Below are 20,696 nucleotides of genomic sequence, written 5' to 3' on the forward strand. Positions count from 1 at the left end.
TTCAAATTTGCATTATTGTCAAATTTCAGAGAAAAATAATTTGAATAGTGCATAGCTGATTTAAAATAAATCTTGCTTAAAAAATAATAATAAAATTTATATATATATATATATATATATATATATATATACATATAAAATAAAATTTTCATCACGAATAAATTTTTTATTAGTGAAATTTTTTTGGAGAGGAACTTTTTACTGATAATGAATGAATTTTCTTGAATTAAATTTTCAATGCAATATGAATTTATAACTTTCTATTAGTGATACATTTACACCACGTGAAATCCTCATTAATTATTTATCTACTGTGATGTACTTCTTGTTGATAACTTTATATGAGGTGGCTTCAACACTATCGGTGATTCTCTACCCAAGTATTAAATATCATTAGTGATGAAGTTTAAGTTTTCGATGAAGATGTGAAAATGTAAATTTGTAATTGACAATAAAATTAGCTGGAGTGGAAAGTTTCAAGAAGGATGGTTTACTGCGAACGAATTAATCCCGAGGAATTTCTTGTTCACGACAACTAGGCACGGGCACGCCATTCAGTGACAATAATTTGTAGAAGGGATAGGTTATACAGTATAACCCGGATTAAACGATTGTCATGGGTATGGAAAAAATTATTGTTAAATCAAAAATGACGTTAAATCGAGGAGCATAGACATTTAATGCAGTCAAATCCGGACCAGTGAAATGTATCGTTAAATTGAGGAAATCGGGTATCGTTAAATCGAAGCTATACTGATAATTTCAACCGAATAAAGCAAGGAATGAGAAGGACATTATATGGTCCTAGATAGAAAAGCGAAGGAATCGCCCGGTATCCTTCACGCGACAGTCAACTCGTCAGGCACGCCCGGCCTAGAACCCCTATAACTGGAGAGGCCGACGCATCCACCATTTTGGAGCAAGCGTTCAACAGGGAAAGCTACCTTTATTGGCAATTATTCGCCAAACAGGGAACGAGAGAGTCGGAGAGCGAAGGTGAACATTGGCGAAATTTTGGAAACAGTTGGCGTCGTTTCCAGGCTGCCAGTCACTTCGCGGGCTATTATTTATCCAATTCTTTTTTCTTCTGCATCTGCTGGAAATCTGAAGCTAAATTTGGAGCTGTTTACACAATTAACAGCCGAACAACCACCCATTTGACTCAATTTAACACATGCTAAAGAAATGTAAACATCAGCAGCAATGCTATCACTACGAAGCACTGGATCAAGTTTGCTCCAAAATGGCGGATGCGTCGGCTTCTCCACTATAGTGGCCTTAGCCCGGTCCACATGTGCCATTACCTTTCTCATCCTGGTGAGTTAAATCAATTTTTTAGCTGATTACACTCTTCGCGATATTGCAAAGCGTTCGCTCTACACATAGGTAAACTAGTTGAGGCAACTCAGTTCAGTTTTAAGAGGGTTGTGCAGCAGTTGCTCGAATAAATTCGGCTTATTATTAAAAACGTTGATTCAACTAAGTCACCTTTTGTAAAGACAACGAAAAACACCAGTCAACTAGTTGACAGGCAACTTTTTCGAAAAGTGGATTCAATTAAACGCCTCTTGTGTAGCAGGCCTAATACGTTTTTTTTTTCTACCAAAAAAAGAAAAAGGAAAAGAAAATAATAAACACAGTATGCCAGTCTCAAACCGAGAGCAAGTGAGAAGGTCGATTGTTATTCTATACGCAACACATATTCACCCAGTCGCAAATAGTCTTAACAACCTGTTGTATTATCCGTTCAATTATTTGGCACAGTTACGATGGGTTTGGGTAATTGGCAATATGCTATGCTATGAACTTCAGGAGGAAAGAAAATAAAAGAACCTCGACTTTTTGAACAAATGAAGAGCAAAAGAACGAAACAAGCAAAAACTTCATTTCGAATGGTGCAAAGTGTAATCCACCGTCTTCCACCCTTTCGCGTGAATCAATAAAAAGGTCGGAACTATTCTTCCCTTCAAGCCGAATGACGCGAAAATAATAGAGTCGAGAAGCCATACATATCGTATAGGCGGTGTTGACAGTGCGAGAAGAAGAGAGAAGCCTCCCCCACCGTAACACCCTTCCCAGACAACACCTCGTCAATACCCCCTCCCTCCCACGCCCCCATCCTCCACTATTATCTCGCTATGACCCAATGCAAATAAGACCGAAAACTGTGAGGTTTGTTTTTCATATTTTTTTCCCCTTCCAACTCGGCACTAAAACGGTACAGATCTCTCGCATTTGGTTGTGCAAGAAGAAAATGCTATTCGAAAAATGACGATAATAAATAGATGGGGAAAGTTATGAACAAAAACAGCGAATGAGAAATGGGGCGACGACGAATTGACGACAACTCGCAGTTGTTTTTCACGTGACCTTTTACCGAGCAACAGGTATAGGTGTTTTTATTTTTGCTATTTGCGGTATTGAAGGAGTAAAATATTTTCCTTATTGGTGCAATCTGATGTCAATTTGATGTTTTTTAGACAAGACGCTGACATTTCTTTGCGCATTTTACATAAATGATCCTTGTTTCTTCAGTTATTGTGGCTTAATACTGAGCTTATGTCCATGACGTCAACTATGTTATAATTATACCTTCACGATGTTACTTTTCCTGCAAGTTGAAGGCCGTTAGCGATATGTAAATCAATATCAAAGAAAAATCCCGATTTTTCTCTTGAGTGATATTTCAATAAAATTCCATTGATATTTATGTTTGTTAACTTCTTATAGCTGGTAAATTATGGAAACGTATACCTCATCAAACAAGGCTATACGTACGCTATAGGCTATAGGTAAAATACGAAATAACAACGTCAAATAGCAGAAATTGCAGGTTACTGTAGACACGTGTTTTGGCGTACAATGAACGCTCTTTTCAATGCAACAGCTTATGGATTTTGTAGGATGTCTTTTCATCCATAAGCTCATTTCTTTTGCATTGAAAAAGGCTTTCTTTGTAACGCCGAAACGCGGGTGTGCATTAATCTGCAATTTTCGCTTTTACCCTTTTCATTTCTTCTTTTACCTAGGTATACGTTTCCATAATTTACCAGTTATAAAAAGTTTACAAATATAAAATTACAATGGATTTTTTTATTGAGATATCACTCAAGAGATTAAAGTCAAAAATACCGAATTGCAAATAAATAAGTATAGCAAGTCCTATATTTATGTATTGCATCTCTCCCAACATAAACATTGTTCATAACTTAAAAAAAAAGCGATTAATTGTTGATTGCTTACGATTTTTCAGAAAGAAAGTCAACATTTTGAAAAGTAAGACGGATTATTTCCATCATCCGTCTGTTTTACCGTAACAATCTGACTAACTTTTGATTCTGTTAGAGTAGAAGCTACATGAATATTTCGATAATCCCTCCTCGACTTGAACTGTTTAGATGTCCTTTATGAAAGTTTTCTATCTTTTTTTTTTTTTTTTTTTTTGCTTTCTGGCAAAGTTTTTGACAAAAATCATGATTAGGTGAATCTGACCCATGATGGCATCAAACGATGTGATGATGACACACATACATGTATAACTTCGATTTAACGATTGTCAAGTTTGGAAAGTTATCGTTCAATCATGGATATTGTTCAAACGAGGAGCATGGACATTCAATGCAGTCGAATCCGGGCCAGTCATTCAATTGAGGAAAACGTTAAATCAGGAATCGTTAAATCGAAGTTATTCTGTAAACCGATAATTCTAAAATAGGAATTAATGGAAAAAATCGGTACCGAGTGGTATTAGTAAAAATTAGCGATTGCTAACGTAAACAGTGATCACATGAAGGGTGTCTCCTACTTTTCGCCAACATGAAATTTCCTTCCCCCTGTTTTTCAGTTTCAACCTTACCTTTTGATATATTTAAAGCGGGAGTAAATTTTAAATGTCAAAGAAATGTAGAGTAACCCAAATGAAGCGGAGACTGTACTGTATGTCTATAAAAAATAATGCAAGAATAAACTGACACGTCAAGATATTGGATTTAATTATTTATTCCTTTTTCTGTCAAACAGTTCAACTCAGTCATCAAGTCGACCCTTAATTATTTTTTCCGCACCGAGACCACAGCAACTCGTCTTCGTAATCCATCTTGCCCCGCTCTGCTGCTCCTCGTGTGTAACGAGGCAGAGGGTTAAGACAAGAAAAAGCCGGCGAGAGAAACAAAAAGTGTCGCGCGACCGCAGCGGCGCGCGTGCGAGCCCCGGAATGGGGCCGGATGGGGCTCTTCTGCGTGTCTCCCGGAGCTCTGCTTCCGCGGCCAACCGTGGCGGCGCGCGCGCCCCGGCTGCCACGCCCTTCCCTTGCCCAGAGATGCGGAAGCCCCGTTCCGAGCCGGTGCGCCCCGCTCTCGCCTTCCAAGTTCACTGAGGAAGTCGAGGGAATGAGCATTTGAAGGCACTTGTTACGAAATGTTTCTGAGTCTTGTTGTTTTGATTTGAACGCGTTTCATAGCAGTTTAAACTAAGGCCCCTATATATACGAGCCGACGCATTAGCTTAAGACTAGAGTGCCTTCTCTACTTAAGATTAGCCATTTTGGATCGGAGTGCGTGTTTGAGTGGTTGTCTTTTCTGACAAATTATAGCGTTTGGTGATTGTTCACTGTGAGCAATTATTAGCGGCACGTGAATTCTTTATTTAAAAAAAAAAACGTTATTTTCGACAAATTTGGCGAAATCCGAAACATTGATGTGGTAACCCTAGCAGTGCAACAATGAAAAATCCGATCCAAAAGTGGCTGAACTTAAGATGATGCGTAGGCCTATCTATATAGCGGCTCTAGATTAAACCATTGCGAAGAGATAAAAATGGAGGGAGTGAAGACTTTCATTCGTGAAACCAAGACCCCAAGTCACGTGATACATTTTAAAGCAGAGCATTGGAAGAAATCATGTTTCTTTCGCTAGTTTCACGCAAAACGTACCAACCATTCGTCTCTGCTGAGTCACGCGACTCGCAGTCTTTGGGTCAGCTTTTGCTAAGCCCTTGATTGGACTTGCTCCCTCCATTTTAATTCCTGCTCTAAGGTTTAAGGTGTTTAAAGTTGACAACAAAGTTTTTTTTTGAGCAATTAAGATTGTTTACTGATCTTAATGGGGGCGCAACGTCTTACGTTTTCTGCAAAAATCTATTTTCTATGCGATTGCTGGATCGCAACCTCGTGTCCATTGAGTGGTGGCCAATAAAAATTCTTCTCTAACATTGTATTCTATGGTCTGCTTTTTACGCATGCATGAATAGTGTTCATTTTTATTGGTTATTCTTCTTCTTATTATTGTTTGTCTTATTTCATTTCATTTATTTCTTCATTATGGTTATTATTATTTTTTTTAAATTATTTTTAGCAGGCAATAAATTTCATCACGTTGGTTCCTTTTTCTTTTTTTTTTTTTGGACTTATGGCCTTCCCGTCCCGCTTTAAACTCGTATGCATGATAATTATGTAGGATATTTCTTCATAACATTTTTTTTAAATTATTTTTTTTTATTTATTTTATTTCTTTGTTAGGTAATTTCTTTTGGATTGGGTGTGCTTTTTACGTTATTAAATTAATATATACCTTTTTGCGCTTAGATACAGTAATTATGTATAGTTAATCTTTGACATACGAATTTCTTGAACTAAAAATATTTAAAATAAATTCATTTCGCATATGTTTTTCGTTTTCATTTTTTCTCGTCTAAAATAAATTAATTTTTACTGCTTTTAAATATTGCAATGCATTTATTGCCTGAAGAATACCAAATATTAAATTTAGGAGAACGAAAAACTGCTTTTTGCAGAAGTAACACAAGAGTCGAAGAAGGCCGGTATCAATTACGTTCCCAATACACTAGAGTATTTGTATTCTAAACACTCACGGGATGGGACTAAACAAAAGTATTCAGATAATGGGTGAGTTCTTATAGAGGGAGACTGGATAATGCATATCGCTCGTTTGGAAAAAGAGAGCCACAATACGAAAATTTAAATTTTTTTTTTTCGCTTAAAGGCTTTTAAAGGATGTAATCTTTTTTGGAAAATAATGACAGATTTTTACTTCCTTTTACAAAAAAGGAGGTATTGTATTCGCAAAAAAGTTTTCACTCAAAATCGACCTTAATTTCCATTTTACTCACCCCCGAATGAATGTTGAGTTTTTTTTTTCGACTCGTCCACACTTGGATAAGTGCCTAAAAACGTATAGACAAGCGAAATATACATAATGACGACTCCCGAGTTAATTACAACGAATTTTCTCGTGACGTCTGTATGTACGTATATATGTGTGTATGTGTGAATGTATGTCGCATAACTCAAGAACGGTATGTTCTAGTAAGTTGAAATTTGGTACGTAGACTCCTAGTGGGCTCTAGTTGTGCACCTCTCCTTTTGGTTTCATTCGCATGTTTCTAAAGGGGTCTTTTGCCCCTTTTTGAGCGGAAATCATTGTTAATTTCGACGTAAATTCAAGTGGTGTTATAATTTGGCGGACACTTGGAGATATATCTCCAGTCTTTTGGTCGCCAAGTTTTGTCGCCAACTTGGAGAAAAATTTGGCTATTTTTTTAAAAATCTGTTTTAATTTGGCCACTGTTGGTATATTTAGAGAATAAACTATTGAATCACAATTAAAATTGCCAGTAATGGGGAAATGACATTAAATTGGAGTAAAAGGAAGTCATGTGATGCACACATCAGCTCGTTTGTTCTAATATTAACCACTGGAGAGCACAGCTTTTTCAAACGCTTCTCATGTAGCATTTCATTTCTTCGTATTGTGCACTCTTCTTCCAAATGAGCGATATATATTCGCTGGGACCATCAAAATGTGTTCAGAATATTGGGGTGTTCGCATAAGGAAGTATTTAGATATAGAGAGTTCATTGTCTGTATAGAGTCTCTTACTCAATACGAAATCATTCTTGGCACTTCTGCTTCATCCTACTGCAAATTCTATACCTGACGGTTTTAGTTAAAGTATTATTATCATTGTTATTATTATTAATTTATTTAAATTTAATTTTCATTTTCTAAAAGTATGGTAACACGCTGAAAGTTTCAATCCTCTTCAAAATCATGTCTGTTAAATCTTAACGAAACAATTCAGTCGTCGTTAATATCATTTAAGTTATTTTCATTTTTAACATCTACTACTAGTGTCTGTATTTTTAAAACTGTGGAAAAGTTCGAAATTTTTAATAATGTCTCTCCGTTCAGGATATTAAGTATATTAATGTCTATCTTTAAGATAATTTGCTAAAATTTCTGCTCAACCTGTTTTTAAAAATAATAACAAAGAACAAGTTGAACATTGATTGTGAGCTAGTGTTAAGAACTAATAAAACAGTGAAATAAAATTCAATTTCAATTAAGTAAATCTCCATAACCTGAAACCTGGTAATCAGCTGCAAGTTTTAACAAAAGAGATAATTTTACAAAACACCAAAGTAATTAAAAAAAACCTTAATCATCGAAATAAAATTATTAATGGACACTAAAACTAAGCTATCGCATTTTTAAAGAGCTGGTTGCCATCGTCATACGCATCAAATTGTACAAAAATCTGCAATTAAAAACCTAAATTTATCTCTTTTTAACTATTACCCCCAATAAAAATATCTTTTGAAAAGAAAGAGTTAGTAAATTGAAAAAAAGGAAGATAAAAATTGGACTTTAAATGGATAACATAAAACCTCACCGATAACACCGTACATTATCATAAATTCTTAACAAAGTTTAAATTCTTGGCGTTCTGGTCTGGCCGAGGAGTTATGATGCCGAAGCCACCTTGCACAACCCCCTTGCCAATAATGGCGTCATAATTCCGTAGTTATTGCTTCCTAGATCGGCGCATTTACTGAGGGTAATTGCTTTTTATTGCGTCATAAGGCGACCGCTAAATTGACTTTATCATAATTATTGTCGCGTTTACAATAATAACTTGGCACGGGGTTGGGTTGGTATACGCGGCTGCTATCGAAATTAATGAGCACCAGCTATTGGTGATCGTGTTTTAAATAATTTACGACTTCTCCCTTGGATTCAGGGGGTCTTTTGAAGATGCCTCGGAAAAATGCGATTTTCCTGCCGGGGTTTTATGTTTATGCCGAGTTAAGCTCTTGGCAGTTACGTCACACCGCCATCAGCGAATCGCGTTAGCTTTTAGAAGCAAGATAAGTCGGGTAAAGATACGTTTAAGGATTTTTTTTATTTATTTATTTATTTATTTATTTATTTATTTTATTTATTTATTTTTTTTTTTTTTTTGAGGACCAATTCCGAGTTTATCAACTTTAGCTTAAACAAATCGTCAAAAATTGTTAAATTAAGTTTCACTAAGTGACTGATTTTTATTAAAGGTGATTGATATCATTGATTTTTCAAGAGAGAAGTAAAGAAAAATTTCTTTTTTCTCAGCAGAAATAAATAACTAAATAAACAAATAAGAATAATAATGACAACTGAAGCTAAAAAGGAAAAGAAAAAAAAGCGTTAATTGCACAAAAGTACAAATTACTGCATACATGTGTTTCGGGATTACAAGAAACTCCTTTTTAAATGTATTATAGGTGAGCTTATGGATGAAAGTACATCTATAAACTCACTTATTTTGCATTGACAAAGGGGTTTCTTGTAACCCCGAAACACGTGTATGCAATAATCGGAAATTTTGTGCAATTAACGTTTTTTTTTTTCCTCTCTCTCTCTTTTTTTTTTTTTTTTTTTGTAGCTTCAGACAGAAAATATCACGCAGACAGAGTCATTATTTTAGGAATCGCAATACGTTTCCAGTTTTTTTCCCTGAAATTCTAAAAGCGATTCAGATAATCAGCGATTCGGATATTAGGAGCTTGAATAATTAGAGTTGTACTGAACAAATGAACTAACTCCATCCCAGAAGGAGCGAAATAGAAGGAAAAGCTTACGAAGAAGGGGGGCGCCAAGAAATCGTCCTAAAAATTGTTGTGCTAATTTTCCAGCATTGATGAATTCTTACCTCGAAGTAGGCGATTAACTCTTGTCAGGTAAATTTGTCAGTTGCAATACGTTTCCGATTTAATTATTTTTTTCTGAAATTTCTGAAAGCGATTCGGATAATCAATTCGGATAGTTGAAAAGTTGGCGATTCGGATAGTTGGAGTTCGAATAATTGGAGTTGTACTGTATTCTAAAACGGAAGCCTAAATGAACTTACTCCATCTCAGAATAAGCAAGATAGAAGGAAAAGCCTTCGAAGAACGAGAGCGCCAAGAAATCGTCCGAAGAATTATTGTGTTAATCTTTTAGCATGGATGAATTCTTATCTCGAAGTAAGTGATTAACTCTTGTCAGTTAAATTTGTCAGCTGCAATACGTTTCCGATTTAATTATTCTTTTTCCTGATATTTCTGAAAGCGATTCGGATAGTTGGAGTTCGTATAATTGGAGTTGTACGTTATTCTAAAGCGGAAGCCTAAATGAACTAACTTCGTCCCAGAAGGAGCGAGATAGAAGGAAAAGCTTACGAAGAACGAGGGCGCCAAGAAATCGTCCGAGGAATTATTGTGCGAATTTTCCAGCATTGATGAATTCTTATCTCGAAGTAGGTGATTAACTCTTGTCAGCCGACGGTAGAGGAAGCGAAGCATTGGCACCGAATGATTACAGTAGCATCACGAGAGCCGCTGATGTCAACAGAGTCAATTCTGCAACTAGAATTTCGGAGGTTGATGAGGAAGATGGATAGACAGCCTGACATCGACGGCGACTTGAAAGGTTGGCTTTGAAAAACGAAATGCAATCACCTCTGATTGTTTTATTCGAATTTTCGTAGCAGCCGGGACTGTTGTCTGGGTAATTTTAATTAACGCGAGGAAGAATTAATAAGTACTTGCGACTATCAAGCAGTGACATTACCAAACGTGAACTGTTATTTTAATTAATATTGTGGGTATGATCTAAAAATGTGTCTTGGTTCTTTTTTCTTTTAATTTCATTCAGCGTTGGTACAATCAGAGTTTGGGAAGCGTATCAAAATGATGAGAGCTTTTGAATTTTCGGTTAAGCATTTTTGCATTGAACAGAGAGACTTTAATCAAATGGCGGACTTCATATCAAAATTATTGAAAAGGGTTGGGATGCGGAGTTGATACCATCACTGTCAGATTCATTTAGAAGCAATGCAAAAATAATAAAATCGAAAAATAAAAAAAAGACTAGTTACAAAATTGACTTTTAAATCCTCGGTGAAAAATCGGACAATTATCAGCTTGACTTTTACGGATGTATGAATACAGGTATGTTTGTTCAATATAAAAGGACCGACATATTTGATTTAAGAAAAATGGTTCTTTTCTGTTTCGTGTTTTCTCTGTTTTCAGGTTACCTGTTATAAAACAATTCAAGTCATTAAACAAACAACTTGACTGAAATCCATTGTTGAGGAGAACATGTTAGTTTTACATCATTGTTAGCTTTTATTCCAAAAACAAAAGTGAATAATAATAGTTATAAAGTTAATGAAGTTAGAAAAATAATTTCGAGTACATTGTATGGAACAGTTAGTAATCCAACGTTGTGAAGCACAAAAATTGCAAAATTATTGCAATAATTTTGCAATTTTTGTGCTTCACAACGTTGGATTACTAACTGTTCTAATTTTCAGCACAAAGGTATTTATTCATTACATTGTATAGAGTTTCATTCGTTTGTGTTGCTAATCCAGTACGCTCTGGCATCCAGAATCTTCTCAACAGCAAGGCTTCACATTATCTTCTCTAATAACGCTCTCCCAAAATACGTAGGTGATGGAAATCTGTGAGCGAGATGTAAGTTTAGGATGATGGTTGAAGAAGCCAACTTTATTGTGTTTCAAATGCTAAACCGTAACATTTGTCATTTCTAAAGTTGGACCACGGAGAGATGGTGGATGACCTTGAAGCGGAGCATCATTTGTATCATGTGTAATAGGTAGAATCAGCAAGAAAGCGCCGAGTAGTAAGAGGCGCGTTCTCGCTGATTCTACCTATTACAAATTAGTAACAAACAACCTGTGGTCTCTCTGTGGTCAAGCTTTATCCGCATTTGACGAACAATATTACATTCTGTATTTTGACCGTATTGTACAGAACCTTCGACAAGTTCGGCTTGAGATCGTTGTTTAGGACATTGATTATAACCAACTATTCTTATGCATATATTTTTTAGCCCGACAGCCTTTGCAAGATTATAACTATAATGATTTCAAATATTTGCGTTACGCTGGTCTCAACATTCTTTCTCAAGCTTACCGGCGGTTCTATAACGCATAATCATATTCAAATAGCATTTTCTTGCCCAATTATGAATCAGCATGCCCAGATTAGTAAATTTTAGACTTTTGAAACTTTTTAAATAGTATGAGGATTTCTTGATTCATGTCAGCAGTTTCAAAGCGGTTTTAAAAGTTGATTTCACCATACATTTGTTAATATTAAAATCATTTCGCATGAACACAGTGTTATACTGGCGTCCAAAAAACCTTTGGTTCATCTCCCAACACAGAGGATTTAAAAGAGTGATCCAAAAGATTCTATTATAAATGCTAAGGAAGAGTCGGAGTAAATGAAAACAAATTTTCAGTGTTTTAACTTTAGATTCTTTCCTTCCGTTTGGATACGTTGATAGATAAAATTTTGTGCATTGCATCCAAAAATATACTACCTAAAAGTAACAGGGTATCAAAAATTTGACTTTGTGGGTTTGCTAACGAAGTTTTTATGTGAAAATGTAATAAAAAAAATATATATACGTAGCAAGCAGTTCAACATTGTTTGTCCAGACGAACTGGGACCAAAGGTAATCTAGAAAAACAAAAATCCGGAATATACCGGGTACGAAGCATAACACATTCTTTAATAAGCAGACTTATGCTTTATTACAGCGAGAAACAATACTTTGTGACAAACCTGCAAAGTACCGTTCCTCGCAAATACTTGATCATTTATAGTTCAACTGCAGTGGTGCTTCAAGTACGCCATATGCTTGTTAAATCGGTACGATACTTAACTGTTCGTACGTTCTATGCAGGAGTTGTACGTTTAAACAAAACCAGAACATTTGGTGTATTTATAGTTCCGTTCTTGCAATTATAGTTCAAATTGCAATTATAGTTTTTTAAATTCTACACATTTGATCCGTATAAACTGGGGACCAGGGCCGCGCCGTCCCTATGTGCAAGGTCGTGCGGCGCACGACGGCGCCAGAGCCAAAAAGGCGCCGAGCTCTACGAATCAAAAATGCTCCAAATGAAAGAAAAAATCTCCAACGAAAAAAATAAAATTGAACTTTTCATTTTTTTTATTAAAGTACCTGTGAAATTATACTGCTCATTAAAACAAACAATCCTGCTTGCTGCCTATCTACGTATAAGGGGGGGGGATGCCTTGTTGTGCCTGAATATGCTATTCAAAAGCTCAATCTTTTACACTGAAAACACGTGATGCTAATTAATGCATACATCGGCATTTTTCTCCATATGTAGAACCATGAATGTCATTTCGGTATGTCTATAATTTCACAGGTTGAGCATACGAAGCAGCGCAAGAAATTTCCTATTCCCCATTTTTGTTCTTGCGGTGAATATATTATAATTTGTGCAATATTTCTTTTTGTGATTTTTAACTACTGTCCCTGGTAATTCCACTGCATCATGTTATCATACATTAAAACATACGGTAAGCACATTAGCATATTATTTACTTGTGTGTAATATGCATTTCTTGTATGCAATAATTTTGATTAACTTTTAGTTCCGAAAAGTAACGACTTGACCATAATTACTCAATCCCTCCACCCCCTTTTTCTTCAACTATTTGTGTATTAAATTTAAGAAAAGAGCTTTGGACAGTGTGTTTATTTTAGACATTAAATTCAATGCCTTTTTAACGATTTCCTAAGTTGGAAGTATTCGTTTTAACGGCAAGTTTCAGTTTCAGATTTTAAGGCGGAATATTCTCTGCAATATTATCCTTTAATTCAGAGATATAATCAGTCACTTCCTGTTCCGTGGCGCAACCAGAGGGAAGTGGGGTCCAGAGGAAGTCTTTGGTTGTACCGCCCCGTGCCCCCTCCCCTCCAGAATGCCTAGTTGAATGTTTTTCAAAAATATTTACTTCTGAAGGGGGGGGGGAAGCTTCCAAAAAAGTGATTTTAATAAGGAACAAATAATGATGTTGGGGTAAAACTTTAATATCCACAAATTGGTCAGCTACTCCTCCTCCACCCTATATTTCTTTATTTTTTTAAGTTCGCCTGAAAATAAGAAAGTTTTCGAAATGCTACTCTGCCGAATCGCTCCCCTCCCCCTCCCCTGTCCGCTAAAAGCAGTACGGAGCAACTCAAATTTCGTTTCCAGATCTTCAATTTCACAAAATTTCAAGAACGCTCCCGAATCCGAAACAACATCGCTTGAAACTCCGTTCGAAAATCACTTAAATTGCATTTTTAGAGCTTCAAATTCAAAAGATTACTTTAATTTTGAAAAAAATTTCAAGGGGGAGCTCCAGAATTCCCTTTTTGTAAAAATCTTCAAAGTTGTATTTATTTGCGTTTTTGTTCAATTTCGTAAAATTGGTGGGGAGAAATAGGGAATTGATTTCTATCTATTTTTCAAAACGATCGGGTAGAATCTCAGAGTTCCATTCCTTATTCTAACGTCTATAGATATGAACTATACAATCTTGTTTTAAGGCTTCAACTTCTATAAATTTCCGCAGATCGCCTTGTACCCTTTTTCCCCATAACACCACCAAAGACCGTCTAAAATTGCGTTTTTCAAACTACAAAATTCAAAAATTTTCCGGGGAGTATTAAAAGAGATTTTTTTTTTTTCAATTTGTGCCTCCTAAACCTATTTTTTAGTTGTGTCAATGCCCTGTTGTCATGTTTTGACAGGCATAAAAGTTTTATTAATTATTCATCACTTAGAGAATAGATAAATATTCAAAGTGGCCTTAACTTAGATATTAATATATTTTCTTCTTCCAAAACGCATTAGCATATCAGAGGAGCTGATGAACTCAAAATAATTTCGAAATATGAAGTAAAAACGTACACCACATTGCGAAATTAAATATTTACACTTTTTTTTTGTATAAACTAAATGCCAAACGTATTTTCTCCCGTTTTATATTTGTCTACGAAACATCCCACCAGGTGTTAACTATATTTTCATTTAACGCCAGAGCATAAAGGCGCTCAAAAGACATTTACACGACTGCGCCGATCAGGCTTGGCGCGGTCCTGCTGGGGACCCGGATAAATGGGGGATGGCAAAACGAGGTTCTACTGAATTTAACAATATTTAAACTCTCGGATTTTTGACTCTCAGAAAAATAACTTGAAATTGATTACAATTGTGTTGAATTTGTTATCAATTTCATTATTACTAGAAAATCGCTCGTCAAGGTATGACGGGTAAAAACTGTAGCTACATTTGAACGAAGCCATTGCCTGTTTGGTGATATTTTGATAGTTGAAATTTTAACCCTAACTCCAGTAGATTAACCCTTAACTCCAGTAGATAGCGTTCATTGTTGACCTTTTTATCGTTTCCTCATTCTCTTAAAATGACAGTCTTAACAGTAAAACAGTTAAGTTACCGGATCCAGTTCAGCCTTGTCAAAATAAAGCATTTCCTTGCATATCAAATCATTATCAAAACATATAATCAAATTATCATGCCATGGCACGAGTTTCATTGCTGATGACGTCAGGAGCGTTAATCGATCATTCGCTATTGCATATATATGAGGCAGTGAGAAGCAAAGGGATGTAAGTGAAAAATTTTCAAGTTTTGAGAAAAACGCGTTTAAAGATAACATCCTAGGTAGGCTTTCATTGAATTTTTTTTCTCTAAATCATGCTGTATAGCTGCAACTATACCATCTCTTGTCCCAAGACAGAGGAGAGGTTCACCTACCATGTGTACTGGTAAACTCCAAATTTTTAATTTTGCCACGTACACCCCTTTGTTTCTCACTCCCTCATTTTTTTTTTTTTTTTGCCATTATTTTTTTGAGTTATTGAACTTATAACAATCGAAAATGGCTGAAATGAGGAAAAACATGACTGTTTCTCAAGTGATCTCAAGTATGTCGGCCAGTGACGAATAAAATGTGCTTTGAATTGCTATATGAGGATTTCACCACAATAAGCTTTAGTGGTATTTTAAAATGGAACCTGCTACTAGAGCTATACATTTTTCTAACATTATTAAGTGTTTGTACATGGCATAACCCATTATGCTTCGCAGATGATAGACACCTAAACTGTTCTGATATTATGTATTAGATACATACCGGAAACAAAGCAATGATTTTGCCTTTCAAATTTTCGCCACTTACAGCCAAATGACCTTACGCTATGTTTTAAGCGTTCTTTAAAACGTGAAAACTCCCTTTTAACTCCTATATCTGCATAATTAAGTTTTAATAGCTAGAGTCAAGACACCATGAGCGAAAGTGCCTATTACACCCAAAAAGACTCCTTCACACTGGGAGGGGATGACTTGACTCGCTTGACCTTCCTGGGGGGGGGGGGGGGATCTCCCCCTACGCAAGAATGCTGATCCAAATGCCCTCCAGCCGCATCTGCATGCGACGGTCGAATTTCAAGATTTATTCCCTATACATTTTATTTATTTATTTTTTATTTTTTCTAAGTTTGGATGTGGCTTTGGATGGTCTGCAAAGATGGGATGGGTGGTGGTTGATCGTGGGTTGATGACAGATTCTATAGGCGTCACTTTCTGGTGGATGTACAAATTGGAGGATGAAAAAGGAGAAGGAAGAAAACTCTTTGGGAAAACAAAAAAGTAAAATATCGTTTTTTGTTTGCAAAAATTTCGCATGCAGGAATAAAACGTTAGAACGTTGACAATGCGGTTCGCTGTGGAAAAAAGAACAAGTGTCATGAGTATTTCATTAGGTATAACGAAGTAATTTTTTTTAATTAAATGTTTGCCTCTACTGTGATGTAAAATAATATATAACTAGAACTCCATTGAATTATGCAAAATAATAATAATAATAATAAACTTTCGTTCTGTTTTTGAATAGCTTCCGAATTAAAAATATAAACTATAACTACAATATGGAAATTGTAGAATTCAAATATAAGTTTTGCATTACAAAAAGGATTTTGAGTCAAAATATTATTTTTGGTGTCTTCTTTCATGGGAATTTCAGAATATTTTTTTACTTAGAATCTCGCAAATGGACCATAGCAATTTCATCAACATTATTGTGTCTGCGGAATTTTTCCTCTCAGTTTTTACTCATCGCCCGTTTTTAGGATTTTTTTAAAAAATTTCATACTATCGAAAGTTTGAAGTTTCGAAAAGCTTGAAAATAGTCTACTGAAACTTCAAATATATATATTCTATCTATGCATATAATAAGATGTTTGTGTGTTAATCGTGCACCTTCCAGGAAGGCGGTATACTTGTGTAGTTTCAGCCGAAATTGGGCATCTCTTAGCCAAATTTTTCTTAAATTAATTAAATTTTTCAAAGAATAAAATTGATACTCTCCCACCTAGTTGTAAAAAAAACTTTATAACTTTTTATATTATAAAAGTGACATAAAAGATGAGATCATAAGAGTGTTATGTGAATGAGATGTCGCTTTAATACGAAGTAAAACTTAAAGTGGAAGCAAAGAATTGATGAGCTTCAGCTTTAAAAGAAACTTGTAGCACCCGAATGAAACTGTTTGTGCGGATAGCTCAGAAGTCGTTTGCAGAAACTTTCCAGAAAAATTTAAGAGATTAGCCAAAAAAAAAAAACTCTCGATTTATTTACTAAGTAAAGATGGGCGTAAAATTATTCCCGCCAAAGCGTTGCACTTGGTAAAATTTTTAAAGAGTCTGTTGCCACCTACAAACTGAATTTGAAATTAATATGGAGAATCCCATATTTAATTTATTTAGTTACAAAACACACAGAATGAATTACCACCGCAGTGTTGTTCGCTGTAAGCAATTAGAAAAAATCTCCTACTTCAAATTAAAACACCTACATAACGCGATTTTAAATCAAATCCCCCAAAAAAGAAACTCTTTCATTTTATTTATTAAGTCAAAATACAGATAAAAAGTATTCCCTCCACGGTGTTGCCCGAGGAGTAAAATTTTAAAGAAATCGCTGTCACGCGTGACAAAAAGTGAGAAAATACCCACGTTTGATTTATTTTAAGTAATGCGCACAAAATGCATCCCTGCTGCAACGTGGCTCGAGAGAAATATTTTAAAGAAGTCTCCTGTTGCGACCGACCAATAAAATTATAACTCATCAAAAAAAACGCACTAGCCGCTCATTCTATTATCTATTCAAAAATAAGCATAAAAGTGTTCTCGATCTGCCCGTAATAAAACTGACCGTAAAAACGAACAAACCAGTTATTCTTCGAGAGATGTTGAACAGGGCACCTCATTCCCACATTTCATATTTTTGATCCGAACAATTGTTCGCTCAATTCTAAGTAGTTCAAAAAAGAAAGAACTTTAACACCTTGAATTCACATTATGCTTTTCGCAATTATGAATTTATGATAGGACCATACTCGTTGGGTTGCTTGTTTCTACAAATGGCTCCTGCTCCCTTAGAATCGACTTCATTTGCAACCGACCCTCTCGTTTATAAACAATCTTCTTTTAACAAAAAGAGCATCCACTGCACAAGAAACTTCACAAAGCATGTCCATTCTCCTGGGCGGCGGCGTGCATGTCCTCTGGCCCGTGAGCATGTCTTTCCTCTTGGGCGGTGGCATGCGTATGCCTGTGTGTGTGTGTAGGGCACCGTTCAGGAGGAGATCCCGCTTGCGGAAGCTGATGGACAGTGATGCTCGCGGAGGCCCAGGTCGAAAAATCAAGAGGGAGTAATAAGTTATTCGTGATTGATTGAAAAAAACTTAACATTAGCTTCTTGAAAATTTACATCCCGAACTAAACGATTTAATTTGCTTCGAAAAAATGCTATGCAAAGATTATTTGATGTAGAATAATTTGCGTCTGACCTCTTTTACATATGGCAAACCAAGTTATTGATAATTTTACATATTTGAGAGAATTTCTATTTTTGCTTCTTTTTCTTCTAGATGCTTATTCACAGGTTTGTTTTGATAAGGACTACAATCTGAGTGTTTCGTCTCTTTTTCATATGATATTTTTATTCCATGTAGTATAGAACACATATAAACAGCACATGAAAGAATTTTACAGCACACAGAAGAGAAAGTACTATCGGAGAGACGGTGAGAGTCGCACCTGCCGCCTCATGTATGTGAAGCAATCGCTTAGACCACTCGGCCACTGAGGATTCATGAAAGAATTTACAACAAGGGCCGTGGTAGCCCGATCGGTAGAGTGTCGGATTCGGGGCCGGAAGGTCCTGAGTTCGAAACTCAATGGTCGAAGATCCACCGTCGTCATTAAAGGGGACTGGGTGACGTTAAATATGCTCGTGGTCTCAATGTCCTCCAAGTGAAACGATACCTCTGGGGGTGCTAGCACCAGGTAGCTATTAGCTCCTGGACTAGTTCTAAATTCTCATTAACTGTTCGATTCGGTGATGGTGCTGCCATCTATCGGTATAAAAAATAATGGAGGCAAGGCACTTAGTATGCAGTCCTTGACATAAATACAGTTGTAGTCAGTTGTGACTCTGAATCGGAATTTTCAACACAAAGAAGGAAAAGTATCCCGACCTCTATGGGGAGAAGACGATGCTCCTCCCTTTCTTCTAGCTAGCTTCTACCATAGAGCCACGGAGACGGCAGGCATCGAAATATTCAAACTTGGTTACCAAATTAGTTCACTTCATAAGCTTGAAATTGCAGATTATTTATTTATTTATTTATTTATTGAGCAATAACGATTGCTTATTGTTTTCACTTGACCGTACTTGACGGTCTATCTCGTTTGAAGTCCACTGGTTTCTGCGCACGGGTGCTCCTCCGGGCGGTGGGGATGGGGACTCTTTCGCCTCCTCTTCTTCCTCCGACTCCTCGTCCTCCTCCATGTCCCCTTCACACAATCCTCTTCTAACAAAAACAGCATCCAGCCCACAACATTCAGCATCTAGCATCCAGTCCCTGGCATTAATTTGAGTTTTGACATCTTGGATTTAAAATAAGTTTTTTGGAATCATGATTGCGATAATAACCATTGGTAGAAACAAGAAACCAGTGAGTATAGTCCTATCGCAATTCGTGATTGCGAAAAATATAATTTTAATTCAAGAAATCAAAACACAATTTAAAGTCAGAGGCTGGAGGCTTAGGGCTGGATGCCAAATGTTGTGCGCTGGATGTTTTTGTTAATTAATATATATTTATATATATATTTTTTTTAAAGGTGAGACTGAATCATTAGAGTTCAATAATTTTAAACAACCGCACATTGTTCCTTTGCGTAGATAGCCCCTTTTACGAACCCTGCTTATTTATGAATCATGCTTGTTACAGTTACACGCTTAGATGCTAATGCTTTATTTGAAATCTCACAGATATACATTGTTCCAGTGGCAACACACAGTAAGTACTACGACTTCAACTTCATATTTTATTTGTTTATAGAATCTTTTTATTTGTTCACTCGTTCGCCATTGATGTTCTCAATTACTCAGCGAAATTTTACACCAATAGAGGCGTCCCTCAAGGAGCGGTCTTGAGCCCTTTCTTATTCCAAATCTACATTGCCGATTTATGTCAAGCCCATTATAGGAATACCAAATTGTTCACATATGCTGACGACATCTTTTTGATCAGCTCAGGGGCCGAAATCGACACAGCACTTAACGACCTCCAGGCTGCCTTACTAAAAATTCAAGAATGCTGCGAGTGCTGGCACATGAAGATCGTACCGGAAAAGTGCGTGGCAATAAATTTTTCAAACAAAAAAAAGAAAACTAATCGTAATCTATCCATTAACGGAAAATACATCAAATGGAGTGAGGATATCAGAATCCTGGGTCTCATTTTCGACCGCAATCTCACCTTTAAAAACCATATTAACCACTTATCTCAAAAAGTGTACAAATACACCAACATTCTCAAAGCCGTTGCTTCGAAAAGATGGGGAGCGAGAACTAAGGATCTGTTAATCATTGCGAAAAGTTGCATTAAAAGCAAAATAAATTTTGGAAGCCATATCTTTTCCTCATGCTCCCAGACAAATAAAAAGAAGATTGAAACAATATACCATTCCGCAATACGGGTAGCTGTGGGCCTCCCCAAATTCACCCCTATCCCGGTCCTTCTCATGGAAGCTAAAGAAACCACTTGCCAACATAGCCATAGCCTCAATGCAGAAATCTTCATGTTACGCCAAGTCGCATTAGGGAATTTCTCTACAGTCAGAAAATGTTTACTCTCTTTCGAGACTAAGTTCATACCTGCAAACACTGACAAAGCTCCACTGGCAATAAAAAAGAAAAATCTACTAAAAGATCTTAATATTTACCCCAGCCAAATCATCCCACTATGCATTCCGATCGTTGATAATTCAAAACACTGCAACATTTTTCTCAAGAGCCTGCCTTTTCAAAATGACAAGATCCCTAATAATCTCATCAGCAAAGCCTTCCATAATTATAGCAGTAATAATTGGAACAATAACCCTATCATTGCATCGGACGCTTCAAAAGTCACTAATTCCACCTCCATCGGTATCTACAATAACGATACTA

Source organism: Uloborus diversus, chromosome 2 (genome assembly GCF_026930045.1).
Source record: "Uloborus diversus isolate 005 chromosome 2, Udiv.v.3.1, whole genome shotgun sequence".
Classification (NCBI taxonomy): domain Eukaryota; kingdom Metazoa; phylum Arthropoda; class Arachnida; order Araneae; family Uloboridae; genus Uloborus; species Uloborus diversus.